The following is a 15,233-nucleotide window of genomic DNA, read 5'->3' as shown; positions in this document are numbered from 1 at the left end:
CTGAGGCATCGCCGCTCATCTTCTTCCCCTCCTTCTCTCTTGCCCAGTGGAGGACGTTCAGCGCCAGGAGCCTGGAGAGGCTGGTGGAGCGGCAGGCAAGGGTGAGGATGGCTGCCTTTCACCCGCCTCTGGCTGTGCCGGGGTGCCAGGGATGTGGAGCGAGGCGGGGGAGCTTGTGCTGGGGGGAGGGAGAGAGCATCCCACGGTGCCTCTTGGGCAGTGGAGGGGGTCGGGGAGCCACTAGGAACACTGGCATGGCCTCGCCGGTGGCACTGGTGCTAAGCGCTGCCGCCTTCTTGCAGACTGATGCCAAGCAAGGGCCTCCCGCGGCCGAATCGAGCAACGGAGAGGGACTTTGCCGCTCACCAGGTGAGTTTTGGAACAAAAGGCCACCTCCTGCAAGCAGCTGATCTGTGTTCACTTGTCCCTGGAGCGTCACCGTGCAGGTTGGGCAGCCCGAGGGAGGACATCGCCTGGATGAGCAAGGACACTCACTGGGCAGCGGCTGCCGGATCTGGCTCTGGGGGGACACGAAGCCTCTGCTGCTGCCCTGGTGGCACGCCGGCTCTCGGGAGCTTCCCAGCCACTGAACCGGAGCCACGGCTGCAGCTGCTGGCTCCCTGCCCGTCCTGCCGCACTGCTCAGCACTGGGCGGCAGGCCGGGCAGGCTCCGGGACCGCTGGCCTGGCAGTCTCCACTGATGGGCTCTGGCTCTCTTTTGCTTTGCAGCAGGAGGGAGCAGCAGCAGCAGCAGCAGGAGGGGGCTGCCCTGGCCCTTAGCTCTGCGGCAGAGCGCGGCCGTTGCCCAGGCACCAGGGCAGGCGGGCTCCAGCTGTGGCAAGGCGCTCTTTGGGCAGCCCCTGGCAGCCCTCGGTGGGGAGGATGGCGCGCTGCCCCAGCCCATGCAGGTAAGCCAGCCTGCACAGGGCTTGCCCAGCCCTCCCTCCGCATTTTCCTTAGAGGTGGTGGGTGTCCCGCGGCTAACGGGACAGGGGACTGGGCTCTGCACCCACAGCAAGGAGCCAGCCCTGGGGCAGTGCTCTGGCCACCGCTGCTGGAAAGCAGCTCCTCAGCCAAGCAACTGTCCTCCCACCTCACCTGCAGGAGCTGCTGTCTGCCCTTTGGCAGGAAGGACCATCAACAGTGGGGATATTTCGCCTGTCTGCCAGCGGGACAGCAGTTCGGGAGCTGCGGGAGGCTCTGGACCGTGGCAGAGATGTCGACCTGGCCAGCCAGCCTGCGCTGCTGCTCGCTGTCATCCTGAAGGTGAGTGCTCCTGAGCTGCAGCTGGAGGAGCTCCTGGCCGGCCTGGAGCATTCAAAGGCTCACCTGGAGCCCTTGGTCTTGCAGGACTTCCTGCGAAACATTCCTGGCAGGCTCCTTGTGAACAGCATGTACGAGGACTGGATGGGAGCCATGCAGAAGACCAGCAGGGAGGAGAAGATGGAAGAGCTGAAAGCGTAAGTGTGGGCAGCAGCCTGCCTGTTGAGCAAGCAGGAGCCCTGACCGCTGGCTGAGAGCACCTGCAAGGCTACGCAAGGTGACCACTGGCTCCCGCCCACCTTGGGCAAGGCTGAGGGATGGCTGTGGGCAGCATGCGCCTTGTCTACCTTGTGCTCCTCTTCCCTCAGGGTGGCCGAGAAGTTGCCTGTGGCCAATCTGCTCCTTCTGAAGCGGCTGCTGGCTCTCCTACAGCACATCGGCCGCAATGAAGCCAGTAGCAAGATGAGCTGCAGCAACCTGGCTGTCTGTGTTGGGCCCAGCCTGCTGGGCCCACTTGATGAGGGCCTCCTTTCGCTGGAGGCCATGCTGAAGGTCACTGAGAAGGTACTGGCGCTGTAGTGAGCTGCAGCCTTGGCGGTCCCTCTGAGGTGGGATCTCTGGATTCCTCCTCCGTTGGGCAGATGCTGCTGGGGTGGCTGCCTGCAAGAGCAGCCCCACAGCCACCGCCTTCTGCGCACAGGCAAGGCGCAGGAGTGGCAAAGGCTGCTTGGTCCATTTCCAGCAGCTGGCTTGACAACAGGGCTTTGATGCGTGCAGGTGAAGGTGCTGGTGCAGTTTCTGGTGGAGAACTGTGGCGAAATCTTTGGGGAGGAGACAAGTGGCCCCCCCTGCCCAGCAGCCGAGGAGTCGCTGGCCACCAGGCAGAGATCTGGAGGTAAGAGGCAGTGGGACTGAGGGGTGTCACAGGCTGGGATGCTTGGGATGACAGAACCGGCAGCATCCTTTCTGGCGGGGCTGGGCATCCTGTGTGGTCCTCTCAGACCCGCTTGTCTCATGGCCTCTGCCCCTGCCTCTTGGGGCACAAACACTTTGCTCAGCAAGGTGAGCTGAGGCCTGCAGGCCGGGCACGGGGGGGTAGAAACAGAAGCGCTGGAGGGCTGCCGGTGGGTTTTGCTGGAGCTGGGTTTTACCTCCAAGAAGTCACCTGGCTGCAAGGGCTTTTTCTTTCTAGAGCTGCATTTGGAAGAGCCAAGTGTTTGTGCAGACACAGAGGATACCGAGCACTGGGCAGAAGCCTTGCAGCAGACATGCCCCTCTCTGCTCAGTGTCCTCGAAAAAGCTGGGGGAGATACAGTGGTGGAGTCTGCAACGGGAGAGGTATGTCAGCCCCGCAGCCATGGTGACAGCCTGTCTTCTGCTGTAGGAGGGCAGTCTCTGAGGAGGCCACGTCGCTGCTGTGCCTCTGCCCGGCAGCAGAGCCGGGCTGCGTGTGGCTTATGCCTCCAGCCCCCCCAGGCTGATACATAGGAAGGGGAAGTGGCAAGGTGGTTCTCAAATGCACTAGGCATCTGCTTGAGCAAACAAAAGGCCCACAAAATAGCTACAAAAAGACAGAGGGGGTCAGAGGGGCTTTGCCGGGGCCCTACTTCATTGTCTCGATGTCAGAGCCTCAACCGGTCTATTTTGCAGGGGCGCAGATGACTCTGCGCAATGTGGCCGATGCAAACCAGCCCAAGGGAGCTCCTCTGGACAGCTAAGGGGGCAGTCTGGCCAACAGTCGCTTCCCGCTCCAGGTTGTCCCGTGCCACCTCCCAACTGCAACATTTCTCTTGTAGGCACCTCCAGCTTTGCCTCCAACCACCATCAAGAGTGCAGCAGGCCCCCTGGGGTGTCCAGTCAAGCTGGCCAGCCTTTCAGAGGACAGAAGGTAAAATGGGCTCGCTTTGGGTCAAATCAGAGGGTACTCCGCTGGAGGGTGGCTTTCCCCCTAACTAATACCACTGCGGGATGGAAAGGTCTGCAGGCTCTCTCCAGAGCAAGGAAGGCAGAAGGCTAAGGAGAAGAGAGGCCTGGGGAGAGGACACTAAAAGCTGCACGGAAAAGAGGAGGACGAAGATAGAAAAACTGTTGCGGGCTGGACCAGCCAAAAGACGCACGAAGGTGCAGAAGATCAGGAGGTCCAGGTGTGTACCAGGCGCTGCTGCCCATCTTTCTCAGCTCTCAGCACTGCTCTGCGTCAGTGCAACTCGCTGGCAAGGATGGGCGAGGGATGGTGCTGGGCAGGGTTTGGAACGAGTTCCGTGGTGGCAGCTCAGGGGCTCCCCAGGGAGCCCTGCTGCGTGGCACAGGGGCACTACGCATCTCTGCTCCCACGCAGGTCTCTAGGGGCATTCCCCATGGGGACAAGGCGCCACAGACAACCCCTAGCCGATGGCAGCAACGGCTCTCTCTTCTGGGCCACAAAGGGTTCCTGCTGAATGCTGTTCCCCACAGAACGGGGAGCAGAGTCCTGCCTCTTCCTGCCCTCAGGGACTTAGCAGAGCTTTCTGACTCTCTCTTTGCAGGTGGAGATTCATTTCCAGCAGCTGAACCGCTCTGCCTGTTGGGCCTCCGCAACTGTTGTTTCCAATAAAATGTTCTTTTCTCTCTTCCGCCTGTGCCTGCCATGGGAGTTTCTGCTGTGGGGACCTCTTGTTTGGGCATGAATCCGCGGGGAGGAGTTTGGGACGGCCCCTTCTCCCAGCGCCCTGCCCAGTGGGCATTAGGGCTGCCTTGAGGTGCTTTAGGTGTGAAACCACGTCACAATATCACACAGAAGGCTGCCACCGGAAGGGACCCATGGAGATCATCTGGTCCAACATCTGCTCAAACAGGTTGCACAGCCGCAGCATGGCTGCTCTGCTACAGACAGAGCCGGGACCTTGGGTCCTGGTCCCGTTGACTCTGCTGCTTCCTACCATATGACTAGAGTGGGACAACCTCCCAAAGCCTGTCTACTTCTCAGAGGCAAATCCCCTTACAAAAAGCAGTCTGAGGTCTTCAACTAACTCATGGCCACACCACGCCACAGAACTCTAGACACTTGTGGAGCGGCTGTCTCCTAGTCCTCAGAGGGAAAGAGGACGAGAGCCACCAGAGCCACTTCCTCCCGAGCCACCAGAAGCTCTCCTGAAATGCCAGGGGGGTCCGTCAGAGCAGTGGTCTTCCATTTTTGGCCGGCAGACCGGGGGCATCCAAAGTCCGTTAAAGCTAAGAAAACCAGCCTCTTACCCGTGGGCTTCAATTTGCCATCAAGGAGGCCGAGCAGCTCCCCAAAGCCTTTTCAAGACTGGCAAATCAAGAAAGCTGGAAAATTGCTCCCTCGACATTCTGCACCAAAATTCTCATTTCACCTCCCTCTCTGGGGAACGAGATAGGACAGCACCATGAGCCAAGGCGCCGTGGCTGCAGGCAAAACCCCCAGCCTTCTCACTCAAGCTGCTCATCAGATGAATAACCTGGATGAGTCTCCCTTCATGGTGAGTCTCTCGGGGCTCAAAGAAGCCACAGCTACAGAACTGGAAGTCTAATTCTGTGTGTGTCCTTGGGAAGTGCTTTCCCGTAAGGTCAAACAATAGCAACTGCTGAGTCAACACCACGAATCGCGTTGCGGTACCAGCCTTTATCCCCTTTCAGAATTCTGTTCTAGAGAAAAAAAGGGCAAAATAATATTAGAATGTTGAGGGATTGCACAGTTCCATGGGAGAAGGTGCCCCCTGTGTTGCAATGCCTGTGTGTGCCTGCACGGGGGTGCGCACAAGGATATTGCCTTGGCCCTGCTGGGTCACAGTCATCACACCTGACAGAAAGGCTTCACAGCTCCCCAGTACCCAAAGGTTTTGGGAAAACAGACAACAAAGGTGAGGAGCCAGACTCCACCGATGCCCTCGGTGAGGGGAAGGCCACAGCGGCACCCCGTGATTGCACCATCAAAGGCCAACATCAGGCGTCCCTGGGACTAGCCTTTAGCCGCAACACCGGAGGAAACCAGGCTTTGCTGGCTCCACGGCTTGTGCCGTGAGTTGCGGCTCCCGCAGCAGTGTCACTGCACTGGGGACCTGGGCTGTCCTGGGTAGATGAGCACGGCTTTGTTCTCCTCTGCTCCCTCACCCCCACCTCCGGGGCAGGCTCGGCAGACACTTGCCCCGCTTCCCCACTGACCTGCTGAGACACTTTCCCTCTCAGCACCTCTGTTTCCTCTTCTTCAAAATGCCCACTATGACCTCTGTGAGACACTTGGATGTCCACAGATGAAGCGTGCTACGGCACGCCTGTGCGTTCTCTCTATTTTAAACTCTAGGTAACATAGGGCCGTGGGTTTTTTCTTTTGGTTATTCACCTTTACGAGTAAAAATGGAAATCAATGAGCCACTCTGAAAAACAAACAAAAAAAACCCCCCAAAAAAACCACAAAAAGGAGAAAACTCTTTGGATCAGCTTTCTCTTTCGAAGATAATTATGGGAAGGAAAGCAGTTTGAAACAATGGACGGCAAAGTGTAATGCTTAAAACTACAGGGCAGGGCATACTTGTCCACCCCACGGTTCACTGCTGCAATATTCCTCTTCTCTTCCGTTTTCTAAGTCATGTACAAAACATGCTTCCAAAATCAATTCTTTGGCTCCGAACCGCTGCCCCGTGCAGCAGGACGCCTGTCAGAGCCAAGCGTCACTAACGGAGGATTGCTCAGGGGATCTGCATGGGAAAATGAGTGCAGACTGCAACAGGTCCGGAGCGAGAAGGCAGCAGCCCCCCCAGGCTCCGCCCACTTTCCATTGGGGGTGGAGCTTTGGTCTCTGTGTTGGTTGTTATGGACGGATTGTTGGTCTTTGTGTTGGTTGCTGGGGACAGAGCGTTGTTCTCTGTGTTGGTTGTTGGGGACGGAGTGTTGGTCAGTTGGAGCCAGCAGCCACCAGAGGCGGCAGGAGGGAGCTGTGCTGGCACGGAGTGGCGCTGGGACGAGGCAGGGTTTGGCCAAACAGCGCTGTCCTGGCACCAGCGCCCTATTTCCCATCCTCGCTATCGCCGGCTGGGCCACATCCTCTGTGCACGGCGAGGGTGCTGCTGTCCCGGGCAGGATGGGCCAGGCCAACTGCTGCAGTGGCTCCAGGTGGGCTCCCCCTGCGGCCTGGGGACACGCGGGCACGGCCGGACCCCACAGCAGTGGCCTTTCTCATGCCCGCTCTTCTCTGCTCTGCAGGGAGGCTCTCAGCGACGACGAGGCAGCGCTGAGCGCGGACGTGCGGCTGACCCAGGGCCGCAAGAGGAGTGAGAGGCGCCTTCTCCTCCTCCCGGAGGAACTGGTGGTGGCCAAGTTGCAGTAAGACCCTCAGAGCCCACCTGCTTTTCCCCCAGCCCTTGCCTGGCGACCAGGACAGGGACACCCTGGCACCCACCCCGGGCCCCGGCACCTCGGTGCTGGAGGCACCGGTGCCCGTCCCAAGGGCAGGTGGGGGACAGGGCTCTGCCTGTGGGGACCCCAAGGAGGCCACCTCCACCTCACTGCCCACGTCTCCCCTCTGCAGACGTGGCACCACCCTGCGCCCACAGCTCCGCGTGGCCCTGCACGAGCTGTGGGTGCTCAGCAGCCCAGAAAGGGCAGCGGGACACCAAGAAGAGGAAGGCAGCCATGAGGGCAGGACCTCCCTCATCCTCGCCTGGCCCACTGGCTCCTGCGTTGCCGACTTTGGGTGAGTCGTGGTGCCACGTCCCATGGCCGGGCAGGAGAGGTTCCCAGCTGTGCCCACGCCACCCTGTGAGTGGCCTCTGCCCCCCGTGCAGAGCCTGGCCAGGGGACAGGCAGCACGCCGGCAGGGAGGGATGGGGGCATTGCCACCTCCTGCATCCCCTGGCCACCTTTTGGTCCCCAGAAGGGAAGGGCAAAAGCATCTGTGTGGGCAGGGTGGCAGGACAGAGGGAGCCAGGGCTTGGGCAGCACCTCTGCCCCGCCCCGCGGGGCTCCATCCTGCCCCTGTGCCCTTCCCCACGGGGTAGGGGTGTGCAGGCACCCACCTCTGCCCATGGGCTGGGGGCTGCGGGGCCTGACACTGTGTCTCCTCTCTTTCTGCAGCTCCTGGGCCCTGAAGGAGCAGTGGGTGGACACGCTGCTTGGGTAAGCCGGGGGGATGCTCCCAGCTGGCCGGGGGAACACAGCTCCCCAGCTCTCCAGACAAGGGAGAAGAGGCGGCCTGGGGCTCACCCAGCTCTTTCCCTGTGCCTTCCCGCTCCACAGGACACCAGAAGGGCACAAGAGACCTCGAGTCACCCATGTGCCGTCACTCAGACTCCTGGAGAAGGAGCTAAGCCGCCGCTGTGCCGTGAGTGTCTCTCTGCTCCGGGCTCTGTCCCCGAGCAGTGGTCCTCCAGCCGAGCAGCTGAGGCATCGCCGCTCATCTTCTTCCCCTCCTTCTCTCTTGCCCAGTGGAGGACGTTCAGCGCCAGGAGCCTGGAGAGGCTGGTGGAGCGGCAGGCAAGGGTGAGGATGGCTGCCTTTCACCCGCCTCTGGCTGTGCCGGGGTGCCAGGGATGTGGAGCGAGGCGGGGGAGCTTGTGCTGGGGGGAGGGAGAGAGCATCCCACGGTGCCTCTTGGGCAGTGGAGGGGGTCGGGGAGCCACTAGGAACACTGGCATGGCCTCGCCGGTGGCACTGGTGCTAAGCGCTGCCGCCTTCTTGCAGACTGATGCCAAGCAAGGGCCTCCCGCGGCCGAATCGAGCAACGGAGAGGGACTTTGCCGCTCACCAGGTGAGTTTTGGAACAAAAGGCCACCTCCTGCAAGCAGCTGATCTGTGTTCACTTGTCCCTGGAGCGTCACCGTGCAGGTTGGGCAGCCCGAGGGAGGACATCGCCTGGATGAGCAAGGACACTCACTGGGCAGCGGCTGCCGGATCTGGCTCTGGGGGGACACGAAGCCTCTGCTGCTGCCCTGGTGGCACGCCGGCTCTCGGGAGCTTCCCAGCCACTGAACCGGAGCCACGGCTGCAGCTGCTGGCTCCCTGCCCGTCCTGCCGCACTGCTCAGCACTGGGCGGCAGGCCGGGCAGGCTCCGGGACCGCTGGCCTGGCAGTCTCCACTGATGGGCTCTGGCTCTCTTTTGCTTTGCAGCAGGAGGGAGCAGCAGCAGCAGCAGCAGGAGGGGGCTGCCCTGGCCCTTAGCTCTGCGGCAGAGCGCGGCCGTTGCCCAGGCACCAGGGCAGGCGGGCTCCAGCTGTGGCAAGGCGCTCTTTGGGCAGCCCCTGGCAGCCCTCGGTGGGGAGGATGGCGCGCTGCCCCAGCCCATGCAGGTAAGCCAGCCTGCACAGGGCTTGCCCAGCCCTCCCTCCGCATTTTCCTTAGAGGTGGTGGGTGTCCCGCGGCTAACGGGACAGGGGACTGGGCTCTGCACCCACAGCAAGGAGCCAGCCCTGGGGCAGTGCTCTGGCCACCGCTGCTGGAAAGCAGCTCCTCAGCCAAGCAACTGTCCTCCCACCTCACCTGCAGGAGCTGCTGTCTGCCCTTTGGCAGGAAGGACCATCAACAGTGGGGATATTTCGCCTGTCTGCCAGCGGGACAGCAGTTCGGGAGCTGCGGGAGGCTCTGGACCGTGGCAGAGATGTCGACCTGGCCAGCCAGCCTGCGCTGCTGCTCGCTGTCATCCTGAAGGTGAGTGCTCCTGAGCTGCAGCTGGAGGAGCTCCTGGCCGGCCTGGAGCATTCAAAGGCTCACCTGGAGCCCTTGGTCTTGCAGGACTTCCTGCGAAACATTCCTGGCAGGCTCCTTGTGAACAGCATGTACGAGGACTGGATGGGAGCCATGCAGAAGACCAGCAGGGAGGAGAAGATGGAAGAGCTGAAAGCGTAAGTGTGGGCAGCAGCCTGCCTGTTGAGCAAGCAGGAGCCCTGACCGCTGGCTGAGAGCACCTGCAAGGCTACGCAAGGTGACCACTGGCTCCCGCCCACCTTGGGCAAGGCTGAGGGATGGCTGTGGGCAGCATGCGCCTTGTCTACCTTGTGCTCCTCTTCCCTCAGGGTGGCCGAGAAGTTGCCTGTGGCCAATCTGCTCCTTCTGAAGCGGCTGCTGGCTCTCCTACAGCACATCGGCCGCAATGAAGCCAGTAGCAAGATGAGCTGCAGCAACCTGGCTGTCTGTGTTGGGCCCAGCCTGCTGGGCCCACTTGATGAGGGCCTCCTTTCGCTGGAGGCCATGCTGAAGGTCACTGAGAAGGTACTGGCGCTGTAGTGAGCTGCAGCCTTGGCGGTCCCTCTGAGGTGGGATCTCTGGATTCCTCCTCCGTTGGGCAGATGCTGCTGGGGTGGCTGCCTGCAAGAGCAGCCCCACAGCCACCGCCTTCTGCGCACAGGCAAGGCGCAGGAGTGGCAAAGGCTGCTTGGTCCATTTCCAGCAGCTGGCTTGACAACAGGGCTTTGATGCGTGCAGGTGAAGGTGCTGGTGCAGTTTCTGGTGGAGAACTGTGGCGAAATCTTTGGGGAGGAGACAAGTGGCCCCCCCTGCCCAGCAGCCGAGGAGTCGCTGGCCACCAGGCAGAGATCTGGAGGTAAGAGGCAGTGGGACTGAGGGGTGTCACAGGCTGGGATGCTTGGGATGACAGAACCGGCAGCATCCTTTCTGGCGGGGCTGGGCATCCTGTGTGGTCCTCTCAGACCCGCTTGTCTCATGGCCTCTGCCCCTGCCTCTTGGGGCACAAACACTTTGCTCAGCAAGGTGAGCTGAGGCCTGCAGGCCGGGCACGGGGGGGTAGAAACAGAAGCGCTGGAGGGCTGCCGGTGGGTTTTGCTGGAGCTGGGTTTTACCTCCAAGAAGTCACCTGGCTGCAAGGGCTTTTTCTTTCTAGAGCTGCATTTGGAAGAGCCAAGTGTTTGTGCAGACACAGAGGATACCGAGCACTGGGCAGAAGCCTTGCAGCAGACATGCCCCTCTCTGCTCAGTGTCCTCGAAAAAGCTGGGGGAGAGACAGTGGTGGAGTCTGCAACGGGAGAGGTATGTCAGCCCCGCAGCCACGGTGACAGCCTGTCTTCTGCTGTAGGAGGGCAGTCTCTGAGGAGGCCACGTCGCTGCTGTGCCTCTGCCCGGCAGCAGAGCCGGGCTGCGTGTGGCTTATGCCTCCAGCCCCCCCAGGCTGATACATAGGAAGGGGAAGTGGCAAGGTGGTTCTCAAATGCACTAGGCATCTGCTTGAGCAAACAAAAGGCCCACAAAATAGCTACAAAAAGACAGAGGGGGTCAGAGGGGCTTTGCCGGGGCCCTACTTCATTGTCTCGATGTCAGAGCCTCAGCCGGTCTATTTTGCAGGGGCGCAGATGACTCTGCGCAATGTGGCCGATGCAAACCAGCCCAAGGGAGCTCCTCTGGACAGCTAAGGGGGCAGTCTGGCCAACAGTCGCTTCCCGCTCCAGGTTGTCCCTTGCCACCTCCCAACTGCAACATTTCTCTTGTAGGCACCTCCAGCTTTGCCTCCAACCACCATCAAGAGTGCAGCAGGCCCCCTGGGGTGTCCAGTCAAGCTGGCCAGCCTTTCAGAGGACAGAAGGTAAAATGGGCTCGCTTTGGGTCAAATCAGAGGGTACTCCGCTGGAGGGTGGCTTTCCCCCTAACTAATACCACTGTGGGATGGAAAGGTCTGCAGGCTCTCTCCAGAGCAAGGAAGGCAGAAGGCTAAGGAGAAGAGAGGCCTGGGGAGAGGACACTAAAAGCTGCACGGAAAAGAGGAGGACGAAGATAGAAAAACTTCTGCGGGCTGGACCAGCCAAAAGACGCACGAAGGTGCGGAAGATCAGGAGGTCCAGGTGTGTACCAGGCGCTGCTGCCCATCTTTCTCAGCTCTCAGCACTGCTCTGCGTCAGTGCAACTCGCTGGCAAGGGTGGGTGAGGGATGGTGCTGGGCAGGGTTTGGAACGAGCTCCGTGGTGGCAGCCCAGGGGCTCCCCAGGGAGCCCTGCTGCGTGGCACAGGGGCACTACGCATCTCTGCTCCCACGCAGGTCTCTAGGGGCATTCCCCATGGGGACAAGGCGCCACAGACAACCCCTAGCCGATGGCAGCAACGGCTCTCTCTTCTGGGCCACAAAGGGCTCCTGCTGAATGCTGTTCCCCACAGAACGGGGAGCAGAGTCCTGCCTCTTCCTGCCCTCAGGGACTTAGCAGAGCTTTCTGACTCTCTCTTTGCAGGTGGAGATTCATTTCCAGCAGCTGAACCGCTCTGCCTGTTGGGCCTCCGCAACTGTTGTTTCCAATAAAATGTTCTTTTCTCTCTTCCGCCTGTGCCTGCCATGGGAGTTTCTGCTGTGGGGACCTCTTGTTTGGGCATGAATCCGCGGGGAGGAGTTTGGGACGGCCCCTTCTCCCAGCGCCCTGCCCAGTGGGCATTAGGGCTGCCTTGAGGTGCTTTAGGTGTGAAACCACATCACAATATCACACAGAAGGCTGCCACCGGAAGGGACCCATGGAGATCATCTGGTCCAACATCTGCTCAAACAGGTTGCACAGCCGCAGCATGGCTGCTCTGCTACAGACAGAGCCGGGACCTTGGGTCCTGGTCCCGTTGACTCTGCTGCTTCCTACCATATGACTAGAGTGGGACAACCTCCCAAAGCCTGTCTACTTCTCAGAGGCAAATCCCCTTACAAAAAGCAGTCTGAGGTCTTCAACTAACTCATGGCCACTCCACGCCACAGAACTCTAGACACGTGTGGAGCGGCTGTCTCCTAGTCCTCAGAGGGAAAGAGGACGAGAGCCACCAGAGCCACTTCCTCCCGAGCCACCAGAAGCTCTTCTGAAATGCCAGGGGGGTCCGTCAGAGCAGTGGTCTTCCATTTTTGGCCGGCAGACCGGGGGCATCCAAAGTCCGTTAAAGCTAAGAAAACCAGCCTCTTACCCGTGGGCTTCAATTTGCCATCAAGGAGGCTGAGCAGCTCCCCAAAGCCTTTTCAAGACTGGCAAATCAAGAAAGCTGGAAAATTGCTCCCTCAACATTCTGCACCAAAATTCTCATTTCACCTCCCTCTCTGGGGAACGAGATAGGACAGCACCATGAGCCAAGGCGCCGTGGCTGCAGGCATAACCCCCAGCCTTCTCACTCAAGCTGCTCATCAGATGAATAACCTGGATGAGTCTCCCTTCATGGTGAGTCTCTCGGGGCTCAAAGAAGCCACAGCTACAGAACTGGAAGTCTAATTCTGTGTGTGTCCTTGGGAAGTGCTTTCCCGTAAGGTCAAACAATAGCAACTGCTCAGTCAACACCACGAATCGCGTTGCGGTACCAGCCTTTATCCCCTTTCAGAATTCTGTTCTAGAGAAAAAAAGGGCAAAATAATATTAGAATGTTGAGGGATTGCACAGTTCCATGGGAGAAGGTGCCCCCTGTGTTGCAATGCCTGTGTGTGCCTGCACGGGGGTGCGCACAAGGATATTGCCTTGGCCCTGCTGGGTCACAGTCATCACACCTGACAGAAAGGCTTCACAGCTCCCCAGTACCCAAAGGTTTTGGGAAAACAGACAACAAAGGTGAGGAGCCAGACTCCACCGATGCCCTCGGTGAGGGGAAGGCCACAGCGGCACCCCGTGATTGCACCATCAAAGGCCAACATCAGGCGTCCCTGGGACTAGCCTTTAGCCGCAACACCGGAGGAAACCAGGCTTTGCTGGCTCCACGGCTTGTGCCGTGAGTTGCGGCTCCCGCAGCAGTGTCACTGCACTGGGGACCTGGGCTGTCCTGGGTAGATGAGCACGGCTTTGTTCTCCTCCGCTCCCTCACCCCCACCTCCGGGGCAGGCTCGGCAGACACTTGCCCCGCTTCCCCACTGACCTGCTGAGACACTTTCCCTCTCAGCACCTCTGTTTCCTCTTCTTCAAAATGCCCACTATGACCTCTGTGAGACACTTGGATGTCCACAGATGAAGCGTGCTACGGCACGCCTGTGCGTTCTCTCTATTTTAAACTCTAGGTAACATAGGGCCGTGGGTTTTTTCTTTTGGTTATTCACCTTTACGAGTAAAAATGGAAATCAATGAGCCACTCTGAAAAACAAACAAAAAAAACCCCCCAAAAAAACCACAAAAAGGAGAAAACTCTTTGGATCAGCTTTCTCTTTCGAAGATAATTATGGGAAGGAAAGCAGTTTGAAACAATGGACGGCAAAGTGTAATGCTTAAAACTACAGGGCAGGGCATACTTGTCCACCCCACGGTTCACTGCTGCAATATTCCTCTTCTCTTCCGTTTTCTAAGTCATGTACAAAACATGCTTCCAAAATCAATTCTTTGGCTCCGAACCGCTGCCCCGTGCAGCAGGACGCCTGTCAGAGCCAAGCGTCACTAACGGAGGATTGCTCAGGGGATCTGCATGGGAAAATGAGTGCAGACTGCAACAGGTCCGGAGCGAGAAGGCAGCAGCCCCCCCAGGCTCCGCCCACTTTCCATTGGGGGTGGAGCTTTGGTCTCTGTGTTGGTTGTTATGGACGGATTGTTGGTCTTTGTGTTGGTTGCTGGGGACAGAGCGTTGTTCTCTGTGTTGGTTGTTGGGGACGGAGTGTTGGTCAGTTGGAGCCAGCAGCCACCAGAGGCGGCAGGAGGGAGCTGTGCTGGCACGGAGTGGCGCTGGGACGAGGCAGGGTTTGGCCAAACAGCGCTGTCCTGGCACCAGCGCCCTATTTCCCATCCTCGCTATCGCCGGCTGGGCCACATCCTCTGTGCACGGCGAGGGTGCTGCTGTCCCGGGCAGGATGGGCCAGGCCAACTGCTGCAGTGGCTCCAGGTGGGCTCCCCCTGCGGCCTGGGGACACGCGGGCACGGCCGGACCCCACAGCAGTGGCTTTCTCATGCCCGCTCTTCTCTGCTCTGCAGGGAGGCTCTCAGCGATGACGAGGCAGCGCTGAGCGCGGACGTGCGGCTGACCCAGGGCCGCAAGAGGAGTGAGAGGCGCCTTCTCCTCCTCCCGGAGGAACTGGTGGTGGCCAAGTTGCAGTAAGACCCTCAGAGCCCACCTGCTTTTCCCCCAGCCCTTGCCTGGCGACCAGGACAGGCACACCCTGGCACCCACCCCGGGCCCCGGCACCTCGGTGCTGGAGGCACCGGTGCCCGTCCCAAGGGCAGGTGGGGGACAGGGCTCTGCCTGTGGGGATCCCAAGGAGGCCACCTCCACCTCACTGCCCACGTCTCCCCTCCGCAGACGTGGCACCACCCTGCGCCCACAGCTCCGCGTGGCCCTGCACGAGCTGTGGGTGCTCAGCAGCCCAGAAAGGGCAGCGGGACACCAAGAAAAGGAAGGCAGCCATGAGGGCAGGACCTCCCTCATCCTCGCCTGGCCCACTGGCTCCTGCGTTGCCGACTTTGGGTGAGTCGTGGTGCCACGTCCCATGGCCGGGCAGGAGAGGTTCCCAGCTGTGCCCATGCCACCCTGTGAGTGGCCTCTGCCCCCCGTGCAGAGCCTGGCCAGGGGACAGGCAGCACGCCGGCAGGGAGGGATGGGGGCATTGCCACCTCCTGCATCCCCTGGCCACCTTTTGGTCCCCAGAAGGGAAGGGCAAAAGCATCTGTGTGGGCAGGGTGGCAGGACAGAGGGAGCCAGGGCTTGGGCAGCACCTCTGCCCCGCCCCGCGGGGCTCCATCCTGCCCCTGTGCCCTTCCCCACGGGGTAGGGGTGTGCAGGCACCCACCTCTGCCCATGGGCTGGGGGCTGCGGGGCCTGACACTGTGTCTCCTCTCTTTCTGCAGCTCCTGGGCCCTGAAGGAGCAGTGGGTGGACACGCTGCTTGGGTAAGCCGGGGGGATGCTCCCAGCTGGCCGGGGGAACACAGCTCCCCAGCTCTCCAGACAAGGGAGAAGAGGCGGCCTGGGGCTCACCCAGCTCTTTCCCTGTGCCTTCCCGCTCCACAGGACACCAGAAGGGCACAAGAGACCTCGAGTCACCCATGTGCCGTCACTCAGACTCCTGGAGAAGGAGCTAAGCCGCCGCTGTGCCGTGAGTGTCTCTCTGCTCC

The sequence above is a fragment of the Falco cherrug genome, chromosome 6, assembly GCF_023634085.1.
Source record: "Falco cherrug isolate bFalChe1 chromosome 6, bFalChe1.pri, whole genome shotgun sequence".
NCBI lineage: Eukaryota > Metazoa > Chordata > Aves > Falconiformes > Falconidae > Falco > Falco cherrug.
The sequence above is the reverse complement of the archived record's forward strand: the minus strand, read 5'-3'. Positions refer to the sequence as shown.